This window comes from Athene cunicularia (assembly GCF_003259725.1).
Source record: "Athene cunicularia isolate RWA chromosome 5 unlocalized genomic scaffold, athCun1 chr5_part1, whole genome shotgun sequence".
Classification (NCBI taxonomy): Eukaryota; Metazoa; Chordata; class Aves; order Strigiformes; family Strigidae; genus Athene; species Athene cunicularia.
Window position 1 is genome coordinate 14,663,178 of NW_020799101.1, and position 12,379 is coordinate 14,675,556.

The window sequence follows — 12,379 nt, forward strand, 5'->3', positions numbered from 1 at the left end:
GTAGGAATTCTTCCTGGGGCTTTCCCCTGGGATTCATGGTTCCCCACTGACTCCAAAATAGGGCCATGCCTTCAACATGATTAAAACACTGGAAAAAGGATCAATCCAAGGAGACAAGAATCACTTTTATCTTGCTAATTTACAAGGGGAATTTCATATTCACCTTATCTATTGGCAGTCAAACAAAGCAGATGCATCATTCTTTTAGGCAGCCAAAAGTCAACGACCTTTGTTGCCAAATGTCTGTCTAGCCATTTAAAAAAAAATTTCTTTGAAATCAGCTGGCACCAACAATTAGCACCCAACCACCCCCCCAAACTTCGGATGAAATGAGTGCCGGATACTGAATCTGGATGCAAATATGGTAAATAACACCTCTCTGTGCACTGTGACTGGCTCACTGCCACTAGCAAGAAGGTCTGTGCACAGTTCAGTCTCTTAGGGGCCAGTTCTGGTCTCCTTTAAGCTACATAAATCCACTGAGTAATGCCATACCCCTTCTAACTAAAGACAAGAGCTGGGCTTTTGTAACTTCACCTGACTGGGATCTCTCTGTTACTAATGGCTTGGAGGGGAAGCCAGGTGTCTTAAAGCTCCTCTCTTCACCCAACTTCTGAGAGTGCCTCAGTGATCTTAATGGTTTCACAGCTGAAAACGGTGATGAAACGTACCATTTACTTGACTCTCACTGAAGAACCAGCTACAAAAATGCATTTTGCTGCCAAGAGGTTTTTTGTTTGTTTTTTTTTTTTTTTAGGGCAGTATTCTGAGCATGTTTCTTTGGTGGCATCAATCACAGTTATCAAGCAAATTGAAAACATGTGCACTTCAGGCAGAGGAACAAAATGTTGTTTGTGATCAGTTCCACTTGGTTATTAGCTTTACTCTGAAGAACTTCACAGTTTCTGTAGAACATGGTACCAAAGGAGACATGTAATGAATTGCTACCAAAAATGGTGACTGCACTTCTTTTATTTTGCTTGCTGTCCTTTTATTTATTTTCATTGCTTTTCCTTTTTTCTTCCACCCCCAACACCCCCTACCCAATTCTTTCCCAACTGCTCTGATGCCAGAGGCTGGAAGGATTTTGCTTCCAAAGAGCAGCATGTGGCTCTGGAGTGACAGATTCCTGACTGCTGCTCCAAGGCATTGTTCACAGTGAACAGGGAGGCTCTGACCTCTCAGATCACACAGCTGAGAGAGGAGGAGAGCATGCTACTGTTATAACTCTTACTCCTCTCTTTGTGTACAGTGCATCTAATGCGGACACACATTTATAATGCTCTCGTCCTTTAGAGAACAAGGCCCAGTCTTGAACTCTTTATTCAGGCTAAACTCTCACTGAAGTCTATTGAAGTCAATGTCCTTCAGGAGGCTCACTCCTATTGTGCTTCTCAATGAATAAAGAAAGTATATCTTCCAATTCTAGTCAAAGTTATTTTATATTCATTCCCTCCACCTTGCCATATTAATATTTTCCCTTTTTGCCACAATAGAACTGTAGTTCTGTTTTCTTCCCAACTACCTTTTGGTGTTTTGAGGAGAGTGTCATTGTTCTCTGGTGTCACAGCTATAAGGAGGAGAAACAATCTGCAAACTCTCCTTTCCTTATGTAAATCTGGTTGCAAATACAGATTTTAAATAACCCTTTACATTATGACAATTTTATCAGACAATTAAACTCAGACCTCATTTCATTCTATATAAGGCACAATGATAGTGATTAGAATTCAGTCCTGGAATCTAGAAAGTTGTGGGAAAAAGTACACTCTTTTCAATAAAGCTGGGATTTCACTCAGGTTTCTTACCAGCTTCACAGTAACCCTCTTCCCATTTCCCCACCAAATGTATTGGCATTTCCCATGTGATTTAAATGGCTTCAAAGTTTAATCCCAGCAGAAGAGATTTTAAATTGTTGCTATTATTCACAGAGAGCAGATCCTTAAAAAATCTGAGCTTCAAGGAATTGCATAAAACATAAATGCATAATGATCATAAAGACATAGTTGAGACTTGTGATATAAGATCCAATAAAGTATTTGTAAAAATTAATGCTTTGGGGAAATACTGGTGAAGTTTCTTAAAACTGGAAAGTTTCATTTTTGAAGTGATTTTACAGGAAATTTAATAGAAGTATTTAATTTTTAAGAAAAGTGTATGTTTTCTGGAATTTAAGCACAGGGCATCTTCAGGGGAAAAGATCCAAGATCCTGTTTGGGAGGATAAGGGAAGCTGTAAATTAAAACAAGAAAAATCCAACCCTGAAATGTTTGTATTTATTTTGAATATTTTTTTTTTAATTACAGTTTTGTTTATCTTCATATTTATTTATTTATTTATTTATTTATCAATTTAAGAAATTTTAAAAAGATAACTTAGAATTTCCCCAAAAGTGAAACTTGAGTAACAGAAGTGGTGAAAGGATTCAGCATCAAATTTTTTGTGCTTATTACTTTACCATAAACATAGGTATCATATTAATGATAAAAAAAAGCTCATAGAAATCTTCCAGTAAATGCTACATATCCAAGAATGGAGACATGAAGAGCATGCTTCAGAATTATTACTGGGAAAATAATAATAACTATAAAAATTGCTGCTTTTTTTTTTTTTTTTTTTTTTTTCCCCCCCAGAACTGTCTTCTCTCTGCTCTATTCTTTGTACTTTTTTTTTGTTTCCCCCCCTAAGAAAACCAGTTAATGCTGCTTGGGGTGGTCATGCTGCTGGACTTCCTAGAAGATAAATAGAAGTAGGAGAAACGCAGCAATCTAACTAAAGCCTCCCTTGTGGTAGGAGGCTGCATTTCAGCAAGGTAATCCATTACACTGATGCCTCCTAAATTTCTAAATCCTACTAGCATGGTAAATTGTTTTGTTAGTCCTGAGTGTCTTTAGCCTGCACCAGGAGAGAACAAGGAGCTGTGGTAAGTTGTCATAGCTCCTCTGCAAAAAAAGACAGCAGCAGTCTGGGGAGCCTTCTTAAACAACATGAAACCAGGCTTTCTGTGTTCTCCAGTCACCAGGACATTTGCACCAAACTTCAGGGTAATTGCTCCCCAAGGAATTCTGGACAGCCTGAAGGAGTCTCGACCTCTTATTGTCAAAAGTAGTCAGTCCTTTGTGAAGTAGCAAATGTACCACACAGATATGAGATCTACCTGAGTTCTTTCAAACACACGCTCATCCAAACAAAGATGAAAAATCCGTACTGGTTTTAGCTATCCAAACCAGTTCCAATTTTTTTGGTTTTTTGAGGAAATACATAGAGGCAATGTTCTGAGATCAACAAAAGCTTCTTCCAGTTGAAACTAGTAATTACTCTGAGATTCCAGTTGAAGCTAGTAATTACTCTGAGTTTCAGGTTGAAATTTAGACAACCTCCAAGGCTCAAAGAGTGAGGCTTTTCCCTTTGAGTGGCAAGTGAGGAGATGCACAGCTTAATTATCCTTTGGGCTTCTGAGACATTTCACCACGAGATACTGTCGCCCTCCCTGTGAGGTGGTTTGAATTTCTTCTGGAGGCACACATCAAGTCAGCTGTAAGTGTGGCATGCTCGGCTTCCCACCCTCTGCTACCAGTTTGGACACAGCCCATCTGAACATGCTTAATAGCATGGTTCAGCCTATAGGGTCACGCATGCTCCATCCAGTCCATGCAATTAGGCCACACCAGGAGCAGGTTTCTTGGGATTTCTGTCTGCATAAGAGGCAAGTCTGATCTTTAGGGTATCCTCAAGAAACAGGAAAATGGAACCTTTCATAACAATGCATTACATGAAAGTGATCAGATGCAACAGTGAGAAACATTCTATAAGGACTTAAAGAGTTCAACAATACTATTCCACCTGAATGATGCTTGAAAAGAGCTTGCATAGATTGAGATTAACTCTGTGTTCTGTAAATCCTCTCCCTGTTTGTGTGTTCCTAACAAATAACTTAATTTGAGTTTCTTTGTTTCTGGACTCTCTGGGTGGTTCCTCGATTCCAGGCAGCTGTTCTTGCAGCCAGAAACATGGCCCCATTTCAGGGTGTAGAAAATATGGGGTGTGCTGGCATGAGCTGTTTCTTGTACTCTTATCCCATGGTTGGTCCCAGCCAGACTTTATTTGTGTATGTGAGTTTATCTTCTGTTAATAATTTAAACCCAGTCCCCAGAACAGAGCAGTGTCATTTTCAAAGATGTGAGGATTGTGAACATTTGGAATTCTGTCTGTCCACAGAAAGCAAACAATTAAAATGTTTTAAAATAAGACTAATTAGAAAACTACATAAAAGTAATAGAGGAAGCATAAGTTGAAGGACCATCTATTACAGAAATAGTGAAGGATTCTTGGAACTGCACTGACCATGAACTCCTGTAAGCTGCAATTTCAATACACAGTTTTAAGTAAATTCCCTTTTCAGCTTCACTTGTCCCACATGAAAGAAAAGCTAACTTTAACACAGCAGACAAGAGTCCTTAAAACTAAGCAAGAGGAATTTTTTCTTTAAGTGGAACATCATGGGGCTCATCAGAGTATTTAATACTATTTTCCCTCCAGCTGTTTTTATTTATCTTTAAACTTCCAATAAAAGTTATGTTTTATTTCAAGAAGCAATCCATAATAAACTTTTCAGCTGATGGTAGTGGTTAGTGCCTGTGCCACCAACAGTGATGATTAATTCTTTGGAGAAGAAACAAAAATGACTCTTTACTATGCAGCACCTATCACAATGAATTTGAGTAGGGGCATTTGGGCCCTACCACCAATTTTCTAATTAAAGGAAACAATAATCCCATTCCATTGCTGTATGATAATGATGGGAACTTGAGATGGGGTCAGTTTCTTACTGGAAGGCAAACTCTGAGCAATTCCTGGTCTAGTACATCATTACTGTTATTCCACAGTAATGATATGCCTCTGTGGGCAGGTACTACACAGGCGTGGTGTGCAGGACAGCTCTTGTCCTAAGAACATATTACCCTGAGTCTGTATGGACATACAAATGCTTTTAACTCCAGGCACTGTCAATCAAACCTTTGATTGAATGAGATGTTTTACATGTGCCAAGCTAAGCATATGTTGAAATCTATATGGGATTTGGGCCTATATAAGCATGGACCAAGGGTGAAGAATTTAACTATTCTTTGTACCCCCTAAGTATACCAATTTTTTTAACTTTAAGTAGAGATGACAAAAACAGCAAGGCTACACATAAAATCCTCAGCTAAGACATGACTTCATTCAGGCCTATAGCCACAAAAACAACTCCTTTTCTGACCCCAGGTCCCTGTCTCTTGCCTTCAGCCTCTGTCTGTTATAGCATCCTGCCTACTCCCAAAGGTCTATCTCATGGCTTCACGGAAACTCCTCTTCCCAGTACTGAACTAGTACAGATGGGCTTAGGCATTAATTCTGCTTTTGTCCAGCTGCTGACAAGGAGGAGGAAATTATTGAGACAAGCTCGATTAGAACCAGTGGCCTCTGGAGCTCACAGCACTGCCAATTTCCATTGAGACAAAGCAGAATACTTACCCTGGTCAACACTCTTGATGCTAATTTTGTTGTGGGTCTTTTTGGCCAGGCTCTGAGCCTATTGTTTGGTGAAGCAAAGCTGATTTATGTCCACAATGCTGAACCTTTTCTGTGTGGAGTTGCATACTAAAACCTCATTTCGATAGTTGGCAGAATATGTTTAATTGCTGACTGTCATACATGTCCTTGGAAGAGGAAGGGACTCCAAGAAGAGTTTTTTTCAGGAAGGATGCTGAGCTGGAAATTTTTATACTTCACTGTGGTCATGATTGGACCTACTGTAGAAATGTTCATGTATATTTGTACTTTCCATTCATCTTGCCTTGGAGCAGGAGGACAGAACAGCTTACTGACCTCCTTCCATCAGGTCTTCCATTACTCTCTCTGTGCAGGCTCTTGTATCATATTTATTACCAGCTTGTATTATACTCACTACCCCTTAAAGAACCCTAACATATGCCACTTGTTTACCTACCTTCTTGCCAGATGAGAAGTTTCTGAAGTTGAGTACATTGTTTTGTATTTGCTAAGCTTATATCCATGAAAGGATAGCTCTGTGTGTCTGTGTGTGTGTGTTACAAGAGATGAGGTTAATGGCAGGCTTCTTGTGTTTAGAGGAAGGTACACTGATAAACCGAGGTTCATTCCAACACTTTGGGCTGGTTTGTACTAGTTTTGTGTGAAGTTCCGTGTTCTATACAAATGACAACTTCACATTCTCCTTGTGGAGAAACCCGGTCAGCCAGGGGCATGATGTTGCCAAGGGCAGTCTGGAGACTGATATTTCACTGATCTTTTAATAATATGATCCAAGGCTTTGTGAATAAAGGCCTTCAGACGAATACTGAGTTCTGTGGGAAGCCAGTGGAGGGAGCAGAGGGATTAGAGGACTTGTTGGAAAGGTCTGCAGGAGTTTGTGTTTCTAAGCAAAATATGCAGTAAGAGTCAAAGTTTCCAAACTACTGAAACTTACTGCCCTTGGATTTGTTAATACCATTCAAAAATAATAGTGCTTCCTCTAAAAAAAGAAAATTCCTTGCCAAAGAGTTATTTATTTCCAAAGAGCTAATGTTCACAAATATGGTGAAGTCTTAACTCTTTTGAACTCAGTAGAAATATTGCCACAGAATCCGGTAGGGCCGCAATTACGCCCTGGACCATTTGGTCAACTAGACATTGACCACAGGACCAGGTATACCTTAGTTACATTTCTGGGCTTCTCAATCATATGTTATGCAAATTTCACAAATTACAGAGGTTCACAATTTCCAAAGAAAACCATAACTGTTCTTGCCTTTTTTTTAATGGCTGTCCACATCCATATTTCTAGAATTATCAGAAACTTTGTTTTTTATCTGTCAGTGGTCAAAAGCTAGTTTAATAGGATGAGCTCACACAAGAGAGTGAAAATAAATACTGTTAGTATGGACTAGCTTCAACCTTGAGATCTGCTCATATTTCCATAGAAAGCCCGCCATGCTTAGCTTTTGCATGTGTAAGATCATTCACTGTTGCTGATACTTAAAGATAACACTGTACACAAAAAAAATAATTCTCACATTTTTTTCAGGAAATACTGTATTGATTTACTGCCAAATCTATAGTTGCTTTTATTTGTTTGTTTTGGCAGTTATATCCCTTCAAAAAATTTGCTTCTTTATTTTAAAATGCTTAAGGGTATCCTTTTAATTAGACTGTTGTTTACGTGCACATGCTATACCATTCTTTACTTGCTTAAAATCCATGTGTTGAGACACAGGAACTTCCCTTCTGCACTGTGACCTTACTAGTAAGGAAAAACATATGGTTTAGCTCAAGTTTCTTCCTAAGGTTTGGCTGTGCCTTAGTTTCCTATCTCAAGGCTCTTACTTTACCTCTTTAGACTACCTTAATTCTAAAAAGCCGGGCCAATGCTCCATTAACTTAAAGGAAAGAAAACAGCCATGCATCTCTCACACTTTCTCAATATCCAAGGAAACTTCAGGAAAAAAAAAAAAACCAACATAGATTGTATCAGGTGTTTCAACTTCCTCACAAATAGGAACCTCCATTAAGAAATAACAAGGAGTTTTTTAGAAGTTTCTTGCAAGTCTCAGTGTCCTGGCCTCCCCTTTTTACCCTCACCCAACACATACATTCTTTTACCTTTGCCTTCTGCAAGTTTAAGACAAAAGAACCCTGTGCCTTCTCTCATTCTTTCTTGCTTGTTTCTTTGAGGTAGAGTTTAAGAATATTAAGGTAGCAAATTTGTTAAGTAATGCACACAAGTTACTTTTTGTGCTGTGACAGTTCTCAACGTTTTGAATGTGTTTTAAGAAGCCAGTGTGAGTGCTAGGAACCTCAAAAGAATGTTTGGTGTTGATTGGTAAATCCAAACCAAGGTATTTTTGACAAACTGTAACTCAAAAGTAACTTCAAGCCATGACTTACTTTCTTGATGCTGCTTATCTCCAACACAGTACCTTATGATTAAGCCTGGCAATATTTCAGACCAAAATAATACTCCAGCAGAGGTTAAAGAGTGTATTTGAAATAAAGGGAAACCAAATAAGAACTTATAAGGGGATTTGGTTGTGATTTTAACCATGGACTGTAATTATGGTTCCACATCCCTATTATTGAGTCAGTCTAAGATATTGCTTCCTCTGTTGTTTCCATGGGAACATCCTGATGTGTGGCGTTACCAGAAAGTGTTCAACTTATTTAAAAGGTAGTGGTTATTGGCACAACAGTACAGTGATTCTGCATGATAAAAATAAAAATTTTTAAAAATCACTTATCTAACCCTAGCATGCATTCAGGCACAGGACAAGGGAATAGTTAGATTTTTAATTAAACTCTCCTTATGTACTCCCATTTCCATGTAAAAGGTGTACAGCCAAAATGCCATTTACTTGCATAACTCATTTGTACAAAGAAATGAGTCTCTGGGAGTACATTTTCCTCTATTAATTCCTGAGTTTAGTATTAACCTGAGCGCTAAATGAATTTGCTGATCGCAGCTAAGACTCATACAGAACTTATTCAACATCAGTTACACTGTTTGGCATGTGTGGCACTGCCTGCTTAAAGGAAGCCTAACTTTAAAACTGTACACAGAGATATTTTCTTTGCTCTTTCCAGGATAGTTTTGTTTCTACCTTGAAGTTAGGTTTAAAGTAAATACACACTGAGCAGGAGACAAAATACAAGCTTCACCTTCCCACTCTCTGGCTCACAAACAGAGAAATTTAGTCTTCAAACTTTAATCTTTATGAACTCTTTTTACAACAACAGTTTTGTGTTTGTTTAAACTATGCTCTTTTTCTACCATTTAAGTCAAAGGTTATCTCCTTATATAGTGCAGACAATTTAAATATGACCCCTTGTTTAAATAGGAAATGAGAGTCTAACAGATTGTCTAATCATCTATAGGACAAATCTGGCAGCACTACACATGCTGGGTAAAATGTCAATATGACTACACCCAGAGTAAGGCACCGCTCAGCATAATTAAGTGGTCTGAAGTCCTTGATAAGTAAAATAAAAATCTAGCTTAGTTAGGAAAAGAAAGAAAGAAAAAAAACAAATGTGCAATTCTGAATTTTGGTAACTAGAGACAGACTGAACCTGCCAGCTTTGGATTCAGAGAGCTAGTTGGAGGGATATTTAATATTTTAGCTTACTCTAGACTCAATTAAGAAAGAAAAGAAGGAGACCCATTGCATTTTTCACTGAATGAAAGGCATTTTCTATATAATACCAATATTTCCCACAATGCCATCAGCGTGTAACAGCCAGTTGACCCAGGAAGGCAGATACCAGTATTTTGAATCCTGGATCCCTTGAAGATGTTTCTTAAAATAAAGACAACTGCTTTTCAAACTGTCATAGCTATTTTGGATTTTAGTTGGGTATGTGAGTACTTCTTCCTGCTGGAATACCAGGCCTCTTCTATTACTGATTTAGAAGCGGATCTGTAAGTACTTATGTAGGAACTTCATCCCTTCACAAATAGGCCAACCAACCCCATGCATCTGATGTCAGGAATCTGGCTACTGAATTTTCTCTGTGGATCAGTGGGGCTGGGATTTCACTCAGTACCTGGTAGCCACTGCTTCAGTTCCTCCTCAGCCAGTCTCTTGAATAACCAGCATGTAAAATAAGTAAGTTCCCTCACAAGGAAGGAAAGAAAACTAAGTTAAAATATATGCTGTCATATAGGGTGCGATTCCAGTGAAGTCAGTGAAGTCTGGTTTATTTACATCACTGGAGAATTTGGAATAATCCTGCCTGCTTTGTCACAAGCATGCTGAACAAGTTCGAAGATTGTTTAAAGACCCCATTTTAACTTTGTTGATTACTCAATCTCTGCAGTCATTTATTGCTCCAATACTACAAAGTAAGAGAGATTATCCCTTAATTAGGTGATTTTTATCCTTGTAACATCTTTGACTGCACTAGATCTTCATTAAGTTGTTTTTTGGTTTTTGTTTTTTTTTTTTTCCTCCCCTTGCCAGTTTCTTGAATCAGCTTTCATGTTTCTCTACTCTTTTCCCTGGTGAGTTGTTGATCCAGGGACCAATGAATGTTAGTAATACATCTATTTATGGCCTAATCATTATGAATATTTTTAAACGTACTTCAGAAAATTATTTGTAGTCTATGCACTCAAAAATGCTTAATCCCTGTAAATGATTAGAATGAGTAGTTGAAAAGTTCATCTATGTGTGGATAAAATATAAAGCCTGTATTCTTCTCTGTGTAAAACTTTGTGCGTACAAACATGGAAGAGTATTGCATCCAGTTTTTACAATTATATGAAACTAAGATTTATATAGTTTTTAGCAGTTTTGTCTACATGCAGTGCAGTTTACAAAAAGGCCTTTAAGATGTTTAAGAAGAAATTAAGCTAATGCTCCTTTGTTTTAACTATGACGTGATATAATGATTACCTGAAGTCTTTGAACGTAATACAAAGATTACTCCAAGACATTTTGACAAACAGAGAATAAAGTATTTCACCAAGTTTTTAATGAATAAAAATGTGACTCTTCCTTGTTTCAGTATTTGAAGTACAGTATACAAATTCTGAATGGAATATAAACATTAACCCTTTCCCTCCATTGCTAGTAGTAATAATAATGTGTATGTAACAGCTGAAATAGAATGCAAATTGTCCATTTTCCAATGCCAAATAATCAAGGATTGACTTTAGCTCTTAACTAAGGATTTATATGAAATTTGAAATCAGTACTAGACATGGTTCATGGTTTGTACCACCATGAGGACAATATAAATAAAAAGATTTTAAAAGTTAAATCATTAATATCCAAAATTAACTTCACAATGCTTCCTTCTGCTGCAAGAAAATGAGCAGACTGAAATTGTCACCATTGCAAGTCTTTCACAAGAGGTTCAACAAGTACCTGTGAGACAGATATCACTGCATTGATCCTTGGAAGACCTTCTCACACTTCTCTTCCAAGATTAGATGATTCAATTCATAGCCATTGTTCTATGGCAAAAGGCAGGTGAGTGGATTCTCCTATCCTAGATGACAAATCCATGGCCAATTTGCAAGACAGTGTACACATTTATGATCTAGATAACAGGATGTTTTTGTTGTTATCAGCATGTCTCATGGTTGGTGTAGATCTGTCATCCTGGCTGATGGAACTATTATGTTTGAGGAAGGCTTTTGACCTGGAATTCTTATCTCTGGCAATCCATATTCTCCAAAATATTAGCAGTATTGGCAAGGCATTTCAATGACAAATGAAAAAAATAGAAGATGTGCATACTTCTAAAATTCTTGGGATTTTCAATAGAAAAAAAATCCCTCTGAGATGCTGAAGAAAAGCAATTGATGTGTGTAGGATAGGCATCCATGGAGGGCAGCAATATTTTGGTGACAGGACAGTGCTTTGTGCCTGAGTAAGTAAATTTGTACTTGGAGGCACAGTTTCCCCAAGGCAACAAAACCTCTGGACCAAACAGTGGATTTGTGGCAAAATCTGCAGATGTTTCTTCAGGAGGAATTCATACAGCTGTGTACAGCTGGTTTCTCACTGTTTGGCTTTGTACTGGCAACTCAGTTAACTAGATAGCTTCTTGTTGTTGGAGACACAAAAACAATATCCACAGATGCTAACACCCTCTCCCTCAGTGGGATTAGCACTTGAAATTATATCAGTAAGATTGTTTCTCACCTTGATAAAGATTTACTGCTAGCTTATGCTTCCCTTCAAGGGGAGAAGACTGCTTCGGAATGGGTTTGGTAGCTTTCCTTAGTTCTAAAACATGATTTGAATTAGTTCTTTTATTTATTTGTGAAAACACGGGAATAAGACATCAGGAATAAACTGGAATAGGCTTATTCATATCTCTCTTCAGGCTGCTTCTGTTATCATGCATGAGAATATTGAGAAAAATAAATTCCAGAGTTAATATGGAAGAATGTCTAACCTGGCCATGCAAAATTTCTGATCTATAGGAAAATAATGGTATTTAAAAATTTATTCTTATTTAAAAAAAAAAATATTTATTCTAAAAAAAATATTTTAGACTCTTTATTTTGGAAAGTGTAGAAAATTTGTTTCAAATCTAATTTTATATTCCTGTATCTTTTTATATTATATTAATGTATGCCAAAAATAGCCATGCATAATCTGCTGACAGATTATAATATGGCATTGGTTAAAACATTCTATTGCTTTTCATTTGTTCATTGTTTTTGTAACAAAACACAAACTTGTAAAATTTGGGATCAAGCAGAATGTTTCAATCAGTACTAAGTAGCATCTGCCCTAAAGTCTAAAAATAATTTATTTAAACATTTTCTTTTATTTACAAGAAACTTAATCATATCCATGTATCTTGGGGG